Source organism: Athene cunicularia (genome assembly GCF_003259725.1).
Source record: "Athene cunicularia isolate RWA chromosome 5 unlocalized genomic scaffold, athCun1 chr5_part1, whole genome shotgun sequence".
Lineage (NCBI taxonomy): Eukaryota > Metazoa > Chordata > Aves > Strigiformes > Strigidae > Athene > Athene cunicularia.
Window position 1 is genome coordinate 776,535 of NW_020799101.1, and position 16,191 is coordinate 792,725.

A 16,191-nucleotide genomic window follows, 5' to 3' on the forward strand; every position below is an offset into this window, starting at 1 on the left:
GAAATATGAGTGGAAAAGGAACTGGGTTATGTCTACAGATGATGGCTACAGCCAATGGATGCCAACGGAGAATGATGTGAACTTTACAGAAAGTGCAAAACTGGGAAACGTGTCCAAGCACTCACCACCCAAGTTACTGAACAGAAAAAGATCTAATGCATGCTGGGTTGTAGCCAGGTTTTCCTCCAGTGGTATGGGTTGGCCATGATGAAACTGTCAGCCAAATTCAAATTATATTTCATGTTATATTTCAAGGAGGGGGACCAGAAGGACCTTCTCCAGCAGCAGTGACGCTCCCTCACAGCTGCGGGTAAGGTATCACTGCGAGTTTAGGCACCAGGCTTCCCACGGGACATGAGGCAGCTGCGAAGAGCCAGGAGGAGTAACAGGAGTCATCACAGCTCTCAAAGTTAACTTTGATGAGAAAGGATGGAAAGAATTATAATTATTCATCCAGAAGACTGAAGGGAAAGTGGTAACTCTCTGCAAATAAGTAAACGCCTGATGCAAAGACAAAAGGAAGTTGTGACGCTGGGTGGCATCGTGGAGGAGAATGAGGTGTTCCGTCACCGTGTTAGACACTGTAAAACCCTTCCGGTGATGTAGACAGAGGTCCACTGTGCTGGCAGGATTTGAGGCCAGGTTTCAGCAGGTTTCTGTCACTCAGGATGACGTGGGGGCAGCTGAGCGTGTTCTGGACAGCAGAGGAGACGCGTCATCCCTGGGGTTTCCTTCCACCCTTGTTCTTCTGTGGATTCCAAATAGGAGAGGAGAGGCCCAAGGTAGCACAAGGCATTAAATAATTCTTATTTATGAATTGGATTATGGCATCAACTGAGTATGTCAGCCTAGGTTTGGGATTATGGCACCGTGAAATTTATATCTCCATGCATAAACTGAAGATATGCCTTTCCTCAAAAATTTTTACAATCTGAGTAAAACCAGCAATGAGGTAACTAGACTGAATTTAATGATATAATCATTTTGTCAAACTTTATACAAGCTATATTTCTCAGTCCTTAAAGGAAGCTTACTCTTTAAGTCATAGCTCCCAAGCACTTAGCACAGAGGCCCGCATGGGGCTGACACGTGCGTTACTTCAGGTGTTATTTTCAGTCTCGGAAGGGGTCTGAGCTGCACTTCTAAAATCTGTGCAAAAGTGGGGTCTAGCCAAGCCAGAATAAAAATAAATGCTGGTGTGTGAAAACAGATGTGGCCTGCTTCATTTAAATGTAATTTAAATTAATTTTTTTTTTTAAAAAAATGCACATACAAATACAGTTATCAAGAGAAAATTAGGCATTAAATTTATGGCGTTTCGCCACATTTATAAATTTCAGTAGAAAGTTTTACACAGAGCTGTAAGGATTCAAGTACTTCATGGGGATTTCAGCGCACCAGCATCTGATGCTCCTGCATATACACAGGAGATACTTCAGGAAATGTGGCTCAGCCCAAGGGGGATTTTTAGTACAGGTGACCCAGGGAAAAGCATGGCAAGACTAACCGCAGTACTGACAAAGAGCAGCTGGGTCAGGACAGCACAGACCTCTTCAGCCACGTCCGGAGTACGAGGACAGCAGCAGGGACAAGCCACATAAAATACCTCATTAAATCTGAGATAGGAAATGTAAGATGATAAATACTTCACCACCACCACCCCCCAAAAAAAAAAAAAAAAAAAAAAAAAAAAAAAGTTAAATCAGATTTTGCTTTTTATCGGGCATAAGATCTTCTTCTTTATCTCTTAATGTAGATTTATTCTGGCATAAAAACCGTAGTCTGATAGGATGACACAGTGCTTTAAAATTATACGTTGCCTCACATGCCCCTCACATGTATGTGCTCCATGCATATGGCCCAGGATATATTTAACACGCTACTGTTCCTTGATGCTTTCAAACATCTGAATTCCAAAGCTTGCTGCACCCGAAGTGTTAATTGCTGCAGCTGAACAGCGTTTGCTGTTGATGTGATGCAGCAGCCGGTGTGCAGGAGAATTTTGACACTGAAGGGAACCACACAGATTAAAATTGGAGTTGTGACTTCTTCGCGAAGTGTTTGATGTGCAAGATTTATTTTTGTGTGATGTTACAGTTATCTCCTCCGCCCCGTGACCAGAGTTTGGAGCGACGCCACGTGCCCTGAGTGAGCTCGGCTGGTGCAGAACAGCCCATCTGTTTAGCAACACCACAAGCTTTGCTCTTTCCTGGCTCCTCACCCAGAGAGCCCAGTTCAAAGTGTCTGGCCTGATTAGGCCAACAGCAGCTGTGCCTTTGGCCGCTGTTTGAAAGGACAAGAGCACCCAAACCGAGACCGAAGTGCCTGATCATCCCACATCACACGGGCTAAATGCAAACGTCATCAGGAAGCACTGTGCAAGGGCAGACTGTTTATAAAAATACAGGCAGAAGGTTTAACAAAAGATCTTTATAATAGAAAGCTGCAATGTTTTTTTTTGTGTCCCCCCCCCAAAAAAAAATCTGGAAAATTCAAGTATATTTAATTAAAATTTTTGAGTAAATTCAAAGCAATGTGTAGTCATAGTCTGTCAGGGCTGTTGTAGTTGTCTGAGTCACTTAACTTACTAGAAAAGACACTTCAGCGTGGAAGTCATTCCATCTCTACTGATGAGCCTCAGACAACCTTGAGACAGAAAGTGCTGCTTTTTAGCACTACCAGCTCGGAAAACCAAACCTGTTGATTTCTGTTCCCGAGGAGGGGCCGGGTACGCCAGCGGGAGCCAACCGAGCCGTCGCGTCTCAGCCTCAAAGCTGCACCTTGAAACTCCCATCCTGAGTCTCACTTCCATGAAAAACCACAAGGACAACCTTCCATTTAACACCTGAGCGACTCCCACTGGCAGTGAGCGCCAGCAAATCTGCTGCCGGTGATGAACGAGGGAGCATGGCAGCCCCAGGATTAGGGCTGGGGGTGCAGGGCATGATCCCAGAGCTGGGACCTGGCCCTCGGACACGTCCCCTGCATCCTGCTGCCTGCCGGGCCAGACCCCCCCTCACTCCAGCCAGCCCCCGTTCCTGCTCCTGAGCTGCTGGGAGCCCCCAGCCGCTCGCAGGGGACGTGGCCTCCACAGCAAACACAGGCTGTGAGCATCTCCTGTCCTCCACATCTGCTTAGGAACAGCATTAGATGTGCGATTTGGGGTTGATGAATAGCTCAGGAAGGAGATTTATGGACCTTGCCACGAGCCTTTCTACCCATCCATCTGTCATGCCAGGAGCCTAAATGAGAAAATTCAGTTTAATACAGTGCTTGTGCTCCTGCTATGCAAAACACAGCACTTCAGAGTTAGATGCAAAGCGCTGGACGTCCCACGTGTGCTCAGCACAGTCTTCAGGGGCGAGGGAAGAGCAGGGCACTGTGGCACAGGGACAGAACAGCCACACCCCTGTCCAGGCAGGATGGAACATGGCCCCTTGTCACGTCTCCTTGGCCATAGCTCCAGGGATAACGTCCCTCCTCCTCGTGTGGCTCTTGGTCCAACGCCCCACCAGGCTCACAGGCTCAGTCCCAAGACTTGCGCTGAGCCTTAAGACCCCGCTGCCTCTCCAAAGCCCAGCTGCACCCCATCCTGCTTGGCTCTGCCTAAGCAAAGCCCCTGGGATGTGACGCTTGGGAGGGGATGTGACACTTGAGAGGGGATGTGGGAGCCGTTGTAATAGCAGCGCTGCCCCCAAACTTCTTCCTGCAGTTGGTGTGGGAGCAATAAAACCTCGTTATTTCTGCAGTGAGGAACTGGCAGCAATGGAGGCAGCTACCAAAGGCGAACCCAGAGCTTTAATCGATGCAGAGTGACACCAGCAGGCCCGTGGAAAATACTAATCCGCCATAACAGGAGGCGGCTGTGCTCCACACGAGTTTTATTCTCGGCGCCTGGGTACTCTCGTTAGCACATCCAGCACCCTCACCCCATGGCACATGCTCCCCTGAACCAAAATGCTAGGAGAAACTCCAAATTAATACTTGCAAATCATGGCACGTTTTCCCTGCACATAAAGCTGGTTTTTAAACTTCAGTTATAAAGAAAATTGAATAAATAATTTAGGGGAAAAAAAAAAAAAAGAAGAGCCACCATTTTTCATTCTCGGGGAAAGGGAAGAGGTTCAGCCAAGCAGCAGCAAGGAAAGGCCGTACTTCAGTGCGGGAGCAAATGACCTCCTGAGGGACCCCGAGAGGGCTGAAACAATTCTTTCTCTGCTCTGGAGACACCTCTTTTTTTTTTTTTTCCCCCCTTTCAGTCACTGCGCTCAGGCCCTTATGGGGAAGATATTTGGTACACCAGAGCCTCCAGTCCTTTGCCTATGAGTGACTTTTTTTCACTCCTCTACAAAGCTCTTTCAAAAAAAAATAAAACTTCTTCTGTGCTTTTCGGTACCTAGTCTCAGGGGAGTGGTGTCGCTCCAGGGATGATATTTTTGTGTGCTCCAAGCCCCACAACACAGTGCTTGGTTTTGTCTTATTTGCATGTTGTAAAGGTGCTATTGAGTGGGGAATTTAGTGCTCCAACTCCATCCTCAGTGTTTTTCCATCTCCTGTGCCTATGCAATAATTTGTACTCTACGAGATGTGCAGTGACCTCTTTTTTTTCAATGCAAGAAATGTTTTCATTAAAAATAAAATAGCAGATACATCAAGACATTTCCTCTTGTAAAGCCTCATGTTCTGAATATAAAACAGGAATAGCCAATCTCTACAAGGCTTTCTTATCGTGGTATGCAGCTAAAAATGAGAGAGCGAGAGAGAGGGAGATGGGGCTGTTGCATAACACAGATAAAACAAACTTTACAGGCAGCTCTATAACTTCCATAAATAGATGATTAATAGTAGTAATCGTAACAACAACAACAACAAAATCGTCGAATCATAGTCTTTGTTTCAACAACGTATTGAAACAACTCAAGGAGGGATTCAGGGCTTCCAGGAACCTGTGGTTGTAGAGAGGACCTTGCAGCGAAGCCAAGGCTGCCCCAGCTCAGTTTACCCAAGACCCAGCTGCATTTTTCCCCCTTCCCAGCTGCCCTCAGGTTCTACGAGAGTTCTGAGGTCTGGGCTAGTGCCATCGCCAGCACAAACACGGAAACGAGGTAAGAAAATCTATTAAATAAAGGGTCTCTACTCTGGGTATGCAAGAGGCAGCAAATTCATTGGAAGATGCTGATGTGAAGCAGCTCACGGACAGTGTTCAGAGGGGCTGGACTTGGCTCAGTGTTTTCTTTAAATACCCAACTCACTGCACTCAAACCCAACAGCAACAGATATCTGCTGTGATATATTGATAACACGCACCAAATTGGGACCTACATATAATCTAGGTACAGAAAGCCGCATTTTCGTAGCTATTCACCGCAGGCCTTACACAACGTTCCTTTTTAGCTGAAGGTACGTAGTCCCATTCGCACTGTGAATATTTATAACCATGAATTTAAATGATCTCTTTTTCAGTAAGGAGTCTTAATATTCTAAGGCTGGTTAAAGCATTTGCTGGAAAATAGTCACAATGTGAACAGAAAATAGGAGCGAAAACTATCAAAACAAATTCAGGGAGACATTCGAAAGCTCACATACAGCATTCATATCAGTTCATTTGATCAGCTGTTGTCTTACTGGTGCACTGACTAGCGCAGAGCTCAGCAGGCATGGAAATTAGTTATTTCCACCATCTTGAGGAGACAACATTAGTATGCTGACACTAAACTCATGGCTTCTGTAACTAATATGCCTTGTTGGTTACAAATTGCATCTGAAATATTCTGAAATGTTAGAGTTGGCTGAATTATCAAAAAAAAGAACTGTTAATATTTTTTACAAATAGAAGCTGTCAGGTTTGTTCAAGGCAATTCACAAATTCATACCACTCTTTATCTGACAGAATTCAGATCACTGCCAAATAATGGGCATAATAGCTCACAACTCCCAGAATTTTCCATTAATTTAGGGTAAAAAAAAAAAAAATCAGCTGAAAAGTCATACTGCTAATTACTCTGATTTAAAGAGCATTTCAATTACCTAATTAAAGAACAGAAATTTAGGTGGTCAGTCACAGTTCAGAAATAATGAATAGCAAATGATTAATACACAGCACAGAAACAGTCATAATCTGAAAATTATTCCTTTGAATAATCTAGTGGATAGCCGGCAACAACGGACACTTGCAATCAATTAAAGGAGCTTGGCTGCGGAATTCACATTGGAATAACGCGCCCACGCAAAGTGCAGCTTGTCGCGACATTTTACCCAAAATGGGCTTTGTCCCTTCAGAAGGTCACACAGATGTTTTGTTGCAAGCTTCTGCACCCCAGATCCATGTGTTTGACTTTTTTTGTTTTTTTTGATGGATAGGAGGCAATTTATTTTGGACCAGTCAGCTAAACTTTTGGTGACATTTCCCCATCAAGTGCTGGTGCGGTTGTGCCGACGCAGGGTGGGTGCCAGACTAAAGGATGCAGCTGGGGGCTGCCAAAGACCTGATGGCTCCCATGGCCTGGCAGGGTCAGAGCTGGGCTGCAGCAGGAAGGAAGGCGAAGGGGCCCGAGGTGTCCCCCCAGCCCCCTCCAAAGTGACTTGGCTTCCTCCGCTGTGGGATCGCGGGGCTGCTCTGGGCTCAGACTGCAGAGAAAAGCACAGCATGGGGGGAAAGAGCCATGGGAAGGGCTGTAAGGAAGGTGGGAAAAGGGAAATTAGAAAGATTGCAATCGCTGGCGAGCAGTTCCAACTGCTTACCATCAAAATTAAAATAAGCGTGGCGTTTGCTTGTCGGCTGATGGCTCGGGGGTACCTGGATGTTAAAATGCACAGAGTGTGCCGGGGCACCAGAGCCAGCCCGGGCCGTAGGGCTCACCAGCTCGTGAGACACACGTGAGAAGGGGCTGTGGCCGACCCCTCGCTCAAAATACTGTGAGAAAGAAAAGCAGAAGTGATCTATCTATTGTGTCATTTTGCAATGGCTAATTTAATTATTCCTCTTCCATAATGACTCTTTTCTTAATGTGGTTTAATTAGATTATTTCATTGTCAAATGGACAGAATGCAAACAAAATGCTCTCAAACTCCTTTTCCCATCAGTTTTCCATTTTTCAGTCTAAATGTAAAAAAAAAAAAAAACCAACAAACAACCCCAAACCCAAACTATTGCCTCATTGCCTTTGCTGTCTGTGCTGCATATGGGGGTCTCCTGAACCAGCAGGACAGAAAAACCCTCTTTGAATTTAAGAATGGTGAAAACTGGAAAGAAGGCTGCAGAGCTTATCATCGGAGTGGGCTGCTGGTGTTCAGTAGGTGACTATTTTCATATAAAACAACACTTTTGAAAAGAATGAAGAAATAGACAGGAAAGGCCGCTTTCTAACCCTGCTAGAAGTGATAAATTTGAAAAATGACAAATAAGTTAAGGGAAGGAGCTCTAGGGAAGTGAGAGGAACGTATGTGCTTAAGCCACAAAATACCTTCCCCTACAAGCACTGTAAGACGCGGGGAAGTAATCAGTTTGCCATAATTAATATACTTGAAGCTATAAACCGTTCAGAAAGTGTGAATCGCTGTTTAACTCCAAATCCCATTTAGCTGCTGCATTAGACTCCTCAATGCCAAAGTCACACAAACAGTCTGAAATATTTACCCCAAACTAAACCGAGCAGGCTGCTCCCCTCCACGCCCCCCAGTGACCCCATGGGATCCCCATCCTTTCCATCTGGGTCAAGTACTGCCCTTCCCTGGTGGCACAGCGGGCTCCGAGGATGAGCATGGTGTACAGCCACTTTTTTTAGGCATGCTTACCGTCAGTCTTTTAATTAAAGGTGTGAACCTCGCTCCAGGTCACCCTGTCTGCCCTGGTGTGCTGCCACTGCTGCTGGTGTCCTGGGAGGCTGGTGAGGGCAGGAGTCATCCTGCCTCGTGGCCTGAGACTGGTAGCGGAACTTTAGCATGAAACGTTAATAACTCACTGAATAATAATAACCTGTCAGTCACCAAATTAAATAATAAATAATTAAATAGCTGTGGTGGGTTGATCTTGGCTGGAGGCCAGGTGCCCAGCAAGCTGCTCTACCACTCCCCTCCCTCAGAAGGATGGAGAGAGGGGGAGAAAATAAGATGGGGGAAAAAAATAAAATAAAAAATCTTGTGGGACAAGATAAAGGCAGTTTAATAAAGCAAAAGCAAAGGCTTAGTGCAAAAGCCAGGAAAACAAAATATTTATTCTCTAGTTCCCATCAGCAGGCGCTGCCCAGCCCCTTCCCGGGAAGCAGGGCTACACGCAGCGCCTGCTCCAGAGGACAAACGTCATAAATAGCTAATTTCATCCCCCTTTTTCGTCCTTCCTCACTGCTTTTATCACCGAGCAGGCGTCACACGGCCTGGAATCTCCCTTTGGCCGGTCTGGGTCACCTGTCCTGGCCGTGTCCCCTCCCAAGATGTTGCCCACCCCCAGCTGGGGAGAGCCTTAATGCTGTGGAGCGCTGCCCAGCCACACACCGCTGTGCCACCAGCGCCTCCCCAGCCACCAGTGCACAGCACAGCACTCCAAAAATAGCTTAATTCAGCGAAAATCAACCTTCAGATTGGTCAAATTACATTCAAGAATGTTGCTACATCTCCTGACCCTTCCTAAGGAAGAGAGGAGAAAAGTCTTATAGCAAAAATTAATTTCATTCCAACTACTCCAAAATAATAACAATACAAAAGCTATTCTGAACATACATTTTAGATTAGAGCATACCAAATTTCCATGCAAAATATGAATGTAAGAAAACAAAACCAAAAGCAAGCCTCTTTTTTTTTTTTTTTTTTTTTCAGGTAAAGCAAACCAGAGACATCCCAGCTGCTCAGCACTGTGAGCGAGACTTACAAATTCTGTTCTTTTCAGCAGTAAGTCAGATAACCGGGTATTGTTGTTATCTGTGTATATTTTCCCTTCCTCCAGAATTTGTATAAATTATTTGCCGTAGCAACTCCCAGTGATAATAAGTTGTACAGTTTAATTACATGTTGCATAAAATTATTCCCATTTGTCAGTTTTCATGTTCCCACGTAAGAAATTCAGTTCGAACAAGTCATACCTTCTAGAAATGGGATTTTATTTTTTTTTCCCTTTTATTAATTACCTACCTGGTTATTGGTTAAAAACCACTGCAGGTACGCTGACAGGTCTGGGTAGCGGTGCCAGGGCTGGCTGAAGCCGTGTGCTCTGCAGGGCCCCCGTGCAGCCACCCCAGCTGGGGTCCACAAGGCTGGCGCACGGCAGCCCTTCGAGGATTTGCAGAGACAAGGATGAACCCTTCATAACAAACTTCGACGTTTTGCAACTTCTGGCCTCAGTGGCGCACAGATCTCCAGCTGGAGCACAGCAGGGAACAGGATGGGGAACCCTCTGAAGGCAAAACCTCTGGCTGATGCTGGGCGATGGATGAAAAGGCAACGAAATGCACTCGTTGGACATGGAGTATTTTAGTGAAACACCGTGGGAAACACCTACCAGAGAGATGAGCAGTACGAGACCTGCTCGTGACCCAACCACCGTTTCCCACCCACACCAGGGGCGTTGTCGTTGCTTTCATTCTGCAGCCCAGACGTTTTATGTCCCACTACCCCGAGTCCCGGTGGGGAGCAGAGCTGTAACCCCCACCCGAGCCCTGTACCATGGCATCGCATCGGTGGGCAGATCAATCTTTACCTGCTCAGCAGCACTAGAACCCGGGATGACCAGAAAACAGCTTCTTGTGGAGAATGCAAGAAGATATCCGAGGTTTACATTCAACGGATAAAACTATTTGCTCAGAGGCAGCAGTTTTGTGGGTTTTGTCGCAATGTAAGAATAACAGACTATGAGTATGAGCACACTAATCCTTTTCATGCTGTTGCTGCTCCTTGGTCTCTGTCTAAGCCACTAAAGCAGAAAAACAAACAAACTTGACTTTGGCAGTGGTGGGGACTCAGCTGCCACCGTTTCTTCCTTCTTGATAGAGCTTCATCTACTTGAGAAATCTCTGAAGCAGCTACTACAGGGAGGAGGTACCTCTGTGTCCCTTAAGCACGTGAGGAGAGGAGGAGTAAGACTCCCCCCATCCAGCATCTCCCTTGGGATGAAAGAATTGCTGGCATTCACTCGCCTCTCCGAGCAGCCACGCAGTCCCATGGATGTCATCCAAGCAGGTTCCTACCCATAAAGCATCACAAGAAGTGCAAGTGCATTTTTCAGGCACTCTGCTGCCTTTTGCATCACAGGAAAGCTGGAAGTGTACTGCATTGAGGAATCTTCCTTGTCTCCGAGGCCCCGGCAGCACTCATGGCACATCTTAGATCACTTCTGCAAAGATCAGGAGAGCCTTGACTGCCTGTTAATATTTTTAGAAGCCAGCACAGCTGATGCTGGCGGTGCAGTGCTGTTATGAGTCAACATATTAGCAAAACCAACCTGACAATCAATTTGGCTTTTCCTTTGCTGTTTACACTGATGTGTCAGAGACAGGTACACAAGGAATTAGACAAAAAGTATGTTTTAATTTACCATGCTGTCAGACAATGCCTTTGCCTTCCCCTTCCTGCTGGCAGCAGGGCTCTGCTGGGACTCTCCTCCCAACCAGGGGAGGGCTCCTGCGGCACCCCAAAGCAGAGCTACTGGGGACAGCCTCTGCTGGGGCTGCACCAGCCCCTGATCACCCTCGAGCAGCCCCCGGGGGTTCATACCTCTGTGTCTAATACAGCCAGAACTTCCACGGCGCCTCTCCAGTCATTTACTGAAGTATATTTTTAGCTGTCCTTAACAATACAACTCTTTCTCTTTGCCACCTTGACTCGCCTCAAATGCTGCGGGAGATGCTGCTGCTCCCCAAAAAGCTGGATGTCTCGATCCCCAGGCACAGGCAGAACACAAGTCCCTCCCCAGACAGGAGCTGATCAGTTTGGGTAAGATTTGTTCCCAGCCCCTGAGCAGAGAGGAGGTCAAAGGTGGATCAACAGCTCGAGTCCCTTCCTAGTTGTCCTCGGCTTCGAGCCAGGGGGAGGCGACCTCCTGGGGCACCAGTTCACCCATTTCAGGGACCTCACGGCTTCCCAGTGCACCTGTTTTCTGGAAGACTTAAAATGTTCCTTCCCAGTTCAGATTATACAGGTTCTTATTGTGAATATTTACCTTAATAGGCACTTTAAGTTCTTCCCCTTTTTATATAAAACAAAAACTTTAAGGGGAGAAAAAACACCAAAACTATTCATGCTCCTGATTTTTTCCCTCCAACACCAGACCTTGCAGTTCTGAAATGAACCTCATGATTAATAATTCTCTAGTAACTAATGACTACATAGTTCTCACGGTGAGTTGCTCTCCAAGATCCAGATCACAGGCTCTGAGGCTCCCTCTATTTCACACTAGAAAAACAGACAACGTTCAGCCACAAAAATGAGGGAGAGCCATCAGAGATACTAAAACCCATCTATTTCCAGCCTACAGTGCCCCGTGGGTCACGTCTGGAACAACAGAAGCCTCTTATCATGCCCAAGCTTTGCCAAGCATGTCGAGTATGTAGATAAAACGGGATGGAGAGGCCGTTAGTACCTTCCACCCGTGAGACGCTAAGGGGGAGTCTCAGACACGGCTTCTCGCTGGGTAAGAGACAGGAGCCCACCCTTCCTGCTCAGCAGCGATGGCCCATGCGGCTGCAGACGGGGGGTGCTGGAAGGGAGACCCCTCCCCCAGAGGCACCCGCGCAGCGACGGGCGAGCAGAGGAAGGTGCTGAAGAAAGGGTAGGAGCCGGTTAATTGAATGCGGTGTTATTCTTGAAGTGTTCTTGTTCCACCTAAGAGCTCTCCTGGTTCCTGATTCACCACCATGCTTAAACTCTAATGACACTGGTTGCTTTGAGACTTCAAGTAAGGAAATTTTAATAAAAGCTTGACTTGATGTTATTCCACTACAAGCTCTGCACTGAATTAAACATAAGGCTGAGGAGATATGTTGACAGTACATCAGCATGAAGTCCTGCTGGCCGCCGCTGAATATGGGTAAATAGTTTTATGTCATTTTTTTTAAGGCTCATTTCCAGCTTTCAATCAGTCTCGCATGTAACATGGCTGAAGTGCTGTGCAAGACACCTTATCGTGGCCAGTTGTCTGAAATGTGGGGCTCTGGCTAATTTTGAAAAATGAATCACTTGTCTTTCCCATTTTCATCATTACAGTGTTAGCTTATGTTGAAATACAGGCATCCAGCCAGAGAATGCTGTGCCTAACACACCCAGAATACCACAGAACAGAGCTGTATGATTAAAAAAAAAAATAGCTAAATAATTGTGTGGGCTATTATTGATGTGCGGCTGAGCTGTAACTTTCTTCAAGTGTTCATGTCAAATACCGCAGCTTTATTCTTTGATAAAATAACATGTTTTTCCAGACAAAACACATGCCACAGGGTGGGTGTACTTGGAAGGAAGCGTGTGAAGGGTGCAATGCGGGGAGCTATCGCCTCGGACACAACGCCCAGGAGGGCAGCAGTCCTGCGGGCTCGCGTGCGGCAGCTGCCCATAAACCTCTGAGCAAAAGCGAGCGTGCGCCTCGGACACCCCCACGGGTGTGCACAGAGCAGCCCGCGCCCTCGGTGGAAAACCCCGCAGAGCTGCTCTCACCCACGTACCAAAACCCACAAAATTCAACCTGAGCAAGGCCAAAACAGGGGCAGTGAACACCCTGTTAATAACGGGGCAGCACGGGAAGGACGACAGAACAAAGACACGGTAAGGTGGGGTTGATCAGCCTGGGGAACGTATTACATCTCACATTTGTCCACAGCAGCGCGAGACGGCATTTGGCTCAGGTAGTGTCGCCACTACAAAAGTCCAGTTAATTTATTAAACGTATTGATTTGCGCAGTTGATAAATCTCTCTGACCAGCAGCACGTGCTGTTGTAACCCGGCACGTAGGGAACAGGATCTCACCACAGGGGGACAGCCACCCGGCCAACGGGGTGATATCCCTGCTTAACGCAAGACAGCAGGAAGTTTGTTTTGATTTGGCCCAATGTTACGACTTAAACACAAGGAACCAGCATCAAACTCGGGGCTGTATACACTTACCTCACCCGGATGCATGGGATGGCCACGGGGTGCTGGGGGCCGGCTCCAGCAAGAGCATCTGAGGAGCAGCACGCAACACCCACGAGTGGCGGGCAGCGTTCAACTGCCATTTGCTGCTGCTACGGGAACAGCTGGACTTGGGAGAGAGGAAGGGGTCACCTCGTAGCGGTAAAAGCAGCTCCTGCAGCTCCCTAATCCCACGCAGAGCCTGGGAAGGAGGCCAGCACGGCGCAGGGCAGCAGCATCCGTGTTTGGCGCCCGGGGGCTGCAGATGCCTGGTGGAACGTACCGGAAAAGGTAGAGCGGTCCCTGGAGAAGGTCTCACCCGAAGACATCCACCAGACCGTACGGAACGTGAATGGCTGTTCCCACTGCACTGACAGAAGAACAAAAATCCATTCTGAAGGGTCCGTTAATTAATAATCGCAGCGCAGGCTGGAGGCAGTGCAGCGTATTAACTTGTTAAGGTGAAAGCAGGGAAAGAAAGGTGCTGACAGCTATTACTGAATTAGGAAAAAACCAACCCGCAACATGAAGGTTTATTAACATTTTCCATTAGATCTAAAAGGTTCTCTCCTCTCAAGAATTAGAATAAAATTGATTTGAGGGGACAGCTTTACAAAATTAAAAGTTAGCTTTTAAAAAGTTTATACAGTAGCATTTTTCTGGAGATAAATATCAGCTTGACACTTTCCTTTGCCGGCAATTCCCCCCAGAAAGGATCGTTCTGGCAATGGCTTATCATTCTGGGCAGGATTCCCAAACTATTTTACATCAGTCAGTAAAACGCCCGTGTCACGGCACTTACCGTGGTGTAAAGCTAAACAGCATCTTCCCAGTTCCCCGAGTCATGAGGAACCGTGCAGCTGGAGCCTCATCCCGCCGGCACCCCGCTCCGCAGGGAGACAGACGGCACCTCTCAGCCATCTGGCTCTGGGATTTCCCACGTGCAGCCCCAAATCCATAGGAAGGACCATTTTCATCAGATGTTAACACTCAGACAAACGTCTCCTTCACAGCAGCCCTCACCAAGCAGCGCTCTTCAGTGGAAAGACCAGAATGGGTGTTGCTGGACCCGAAACCATCAGCCTGCATCTTCTCAGGAGGCTTCATTGTCCCACTCCTCCGCTGGGACCGCAGGAGCCCACAGCTCCAGGGACTCCTGGGCAACCTCCTCCGCCTACAAAAGCGGCCCCTGGTCAACAGAGCAGGAGTCGGAGGCGCCAGCCTGGTGGCCTTCTCCGAGATGGCGAGGGGACAGCTGGCACGGGAATGGCGAGAGCCACTCCGCGCTCTCACACAGCCAGGTTCCCGGGATGTGTTTTACCTAGCAGGGACGTTCTTACGAAACTAATTAGAATTTCAGGTTTCTGAAAAGCTGCGAGTTTTGTTTAGACTTTTCAGAGGGATGACAGGAGTGTGGCACACGACGGTGTGGCACCTTTAATGCCACCCAAAGCAACGCTTTCCTTTGGACTCTGTGTCTTGAGAGCCTGTCTTCAGTAGGCTGATTTATTTATTTCATTTCAGAGGTGATAAATTGCAGTATATTAAGATAATGGTGTAATACTTGTTACTATTAAAATGTGTATAACCAAAATTTAAATGTAATTCAATTTTAAGTAGAAAATAATGATTGCTGTTGATATGCCTCAGGACAGCTTATTGCTCATCCACCATCAACATTTTATTAAACAGGAATTGAACTAAAAAAAAAAAAGAAAGGTTCAATAAAAGTATTTTAGGTAAATGCTATGTTAATGGTCAACCACAGTATAAGATATGTTGAAGCCTTTTTAAAAAAAAAAAATTGCATGAGTTTATCTTTAGCTGCTCAAAACTCTCTGTCCAAATGATTTGCTCATTTTAAAGAACATTTCCTGTAAAAGTGCTTATTGAAATGTATTGAAACATTTTAATTCAATTTAGCTAATCTAGAAACTCTCTGCTCAAATTACCAGCATGGAAGGAGCCTCAGCTGCGGCCTCCAGCGGCCGCCCACGTGCCGGATGGGCTCCCAGGCTGTTTCCCCCGATGCTCCTTGACCTCAGACTGCAAAAATTGCCCCAGGGGACTCAGAGATGCCTCCTGGAAGCCGTACTCCATGAAGTCAGAACATCAGTAGAGAGAAAGAAGGAAGTAAAGAACCTGAAATATATTTATATCAAAGATTCATCTTGTTAACATTTTAAACATTTTTTTTTCTGAATTATTCAATACACATGCATACAGATGGAATATGTTGATATCGATAATAGCCCAATAGAAGTCGGAAATAAGAACTGTATGTTTTGCTCTGCTGTTAGTATTGATTGTCTTTATAACACCTATTCTTCACTGAATAACGTACTCACTTACCACGTGCATGATGAGAGGATTCGCGTGGAATGGCTGCAAGGGCCAAAACACACCGCTCTGACCTGTAATTCAAAATGTATTTACTAACCGGAGCATCACAGTAGGACAGCAATGTCTTGGCTACCATTTCTGTTCTGTGATAGCCACACAGGTTACGCTCCCCTGGTCCAGCCCAGAGAAGCATCACCTGCACCCAGGGAGCAGGACACGCACTCCCACCTTTTATCAGACCCAGCTCATTGTCCTGCTTCTACAGGGAGCAGACCCACCCCAGGCTCAGCCACTCCTGAAATAAATAAATAAAAAATACTTCTAAAATTCCTAACCCTCACGAACATACTTCACTCATAAATATATTTAACACCGAGCTTCAGGATGCAGAGATGTCTGGCATCTACTTCCCTGCGATCATGTACATCATTTCCTAATAGGCTCCAGCCACAGCCTTTCATCTGCGCCCCCGCAGGGCCCTGCTCACCCCTCCGCTGAGCTGAAGCGCTTCTACAGCCAGTGGCAGCAGCCAGCCCTTGAAACAGAGAGGAGGAAGTAAATATATTATTTAGCCGCACAAACAAGTATTTTTTTTCCTAGGAGAAAAATGTGTAAAATCTGAATAGAGAAAAACTGTTTTAAAAGAATATAAATCAGTGTCCTCACTGGATTCCTTCATTAGGTGTAATTCCCTGGTTTAGCAGCATTGCATCCCTCGAGTTCTGGGATGGATGGCAAAGTGGTTTTGCTATCCGGAGTCA

The 16,191-nt window shown here is 46.7% G+C and overlaps 1 long non-coding RNA gene across 1 annotated transcript; it reads right to left on the minus strand.

The window, feature by feature from the left end:
* Positions 1–601: 601 nt before the first annotated feature.
* LOC113480887 lies at positions 602–14,400 on the minus strand. The gene is made up of 3 exons (XR_003398563.1): positions 13,371–14,400; positions 13,082–13,217; positions 602–748 (listed from the first exon to the last, which is right to left on the minus strand). It is a non-coding gene; the product is annotated as an uncharacterized LOC113480887 (long non-coding RNA).
* Between the last annotated feature and the right edge of the window lie 1,791 nt (positions 14,401–16,191).